The following is a 2005-nucleotide window of genomic DNA, read 5'->3' as shown; positions in this document are numbered from 1 at the left end:
TAATACCCCCCCCCAAAAAAAAACCACACATTTGACTTGCATGCAACGTATAGTCTGCAAGATAGCAGCCAACGTGTGTTTAAACAACATCAGTATTTACAACAAGAATAAGAGAAGAGCATCTGTTTAAAAACGGCAAATGAAATAAAAGAAATACGAAAAAAAAAAAAATAATAATAATAAGGCACGCGTTAATGTGCAATATATACATTGCACGCGCGCACATGCGCATACGCACGCACACGTTTATGCGTAATGCATACACGCAAGCGTGTGTGCACACACAAACGCACACACTTTCTGTTGTATTTTAAACGATATATTTTCACTGTCCTGGTTGCTATATAATTTTTTACCAACACTCAGTCGATTCTCCTTCAAACCTTGTCCGTATCTCTCTCGTGCATGTGTGTATGAGTATATATATATATATATACGTGCACACACACATATATACACATACATATATACACACATTTATAAACACGCACTACTATAAACATACACACATAAACACACATACATACACACATATATACACGCACGCACACGCGCAAACACATAATTTTAGGGGCTGAAAGCTGTCGAGAAGTTACTCAAAATCCTCTAATTTCGCATGTGCGTTTGTTCGTCAGATACTCGTGTGTACTCGAACCAAACTCACAGTACGCTTGTGCATGTGTATGGGAGGGGGTTAGAGAAAGAGAGTGTGTGAGAGGGATAAACGGTGGGAGGGAGAGTATATGTAAGAAAGAGAGAGAGAGAGAGAGAGAGAGAAAGAAAGAGAAACTTTACCTTTCTTCTCCACTAATATAACAATAGCGATGCTTACTATGATGACTTTATTATAGCCGTGGTTTGTAGTAACTGATAAACAATGTTATTGTTGCTACTGTTGCAGACAAATTACAGTCTCAGTAATGCTTTTGCGTATTCCGTTATATCGAGAGAGAGAGATAGAGATAGAGAGAGAGCGAGAAAGAGAGACAGAGACACAGCCAGACAGAAGTTATTCGGACAACAACGGGCTGTGGCAGTAGATGGAACTTGTGTACAGACAGACAACATCTGGTCTAAAGAACATCACTTGCGTAGACCGGCAAAATGCTGTTGTTGTTGTTATTGTTGTTCAGCCCTCAAGTCACCTCTTATCAAATAGAGTTATGATCAAAAGGTATTTCAGTTATAACCATACCGCTTTATATATATATATATTTTCATACTAACAAACGCATTCATTCTGAGTGTTCCGTGTAAATTTGAAAGGGATGTAAAGCTGTTATTTCGAGCATGTTGCGAGGGAAGAAGGGACTACGAGAGACTACGATAAGTCTCTCTTCCTTCGCAATTTGATGTTGAGCGAGATAAGTGGCTGGCGAAATACAAAAGAAAGAAATGTGAATGGAACAAAATATCTAAAATAAAAGTAAAAAATATTATGGGCAGGAAGTAAAGGGTTAGAGAAAAGTTATGAAAAAAATACAAAAAAAAAAAAAGGTGGGGGCGGTGTGGGGTGGGGGAAATAGTATATTTTTCACTAAATGCAAGGAACGGAAAAGGAAACTGAAAAAATATATACTATGTGTGTGTGTGTGTATGTATGTATGTATGTATGTATGTATATACACAGACAAAAACAAAGTGACAGGAAATAAATAAACGAAAGTGAGAAATGAAATACAAGAAGAAAGTAAGGTTAGCATATATTAGAGTGTGTGCGTGTGTAACAGTTTAGTGTAGCGGTGAAACTCGAAGGCATATACAGCTATAAATAATGGCATGTAATTATTAATTTAAATTCACTTTGGATAAACTTGAGGGCTGCAGATATATATATTATATAAGCAACGAAAATTTTAGAAAAAATAAGTAAACGAATGGAAATCGAACCGGTGAGAGTGTTAATTAATAAGGTATTAAATCAGAATGACTCTCTCTCTCGACACAATAATATATATATGGGAAAGAGTGTGCCTGTATGCATATATATATATATATATATATA

General features: G+C 36.2%; 1 protein-coding gene and 1 long non-coding RNA gene across 5 annotated transcripts in view; one reads left to right on the top strand and one right to left on the bottom strand.

The window, feature by feature from the left end:
• Nucleotides 1–2005, bottom strand: part of LOC106884261 (inactive histone-lysine N-methyltransferase 2E) — a 514331-nt gene that overhangs the window by 481924 nt on the left and 30402 nt on the right. The window contains exon 1 of one of the 4 annotated variants that reach the window (XM_052966076.1): nucleotides 796–888. The exons of the other annotated variants lie outside the window; for them this stretch is intronic. The gene's annotated coding sequence lies outside the window, so the exon portion shown is untranslated. Of the gene's footprint in view, nucleotides 1–795; nucleotides 889–2005 lie in introns of those variants that run through there. 4 annotated transcript variants of the gene reach the window in all.
• LOC128247267 (uncharacterized) overlaps nucleotides 1083–2005 on the top strand; it is a 39945-nt gene continuing 39022 nt past the window's right edge. The window contains exon 1 of the long non-coding RNA XR_008263621.1: nucleotides 1083–1174. This is a non-coding gene — a long non-coding RNA (uncharacterized LOC128247267). The remainder of the gene's footprint in view (nucleotides 1175–2005) is intronic.

Source organism: Octopus bimaculoides, chromosome 3, assembly GCF_001194135.2.
Source record: "Octopus bimaculoides isolate UCB-OBI-ISO-001 chromosome 3, ASM119413v2, whole genome shotgun sequence".
NCBI classification, from domain to species: Eukaryota; Metazoa; Mollusca; class Cephalopoda; order Octopoda; family Octopodidae; genus Octopus; species Octopus bimaculoides.
The sequence above is the reverse complement of the archived record's forward strand: the minus strand, read 5'-3'. Positions and strand labels throughout refer to the sequence as shown.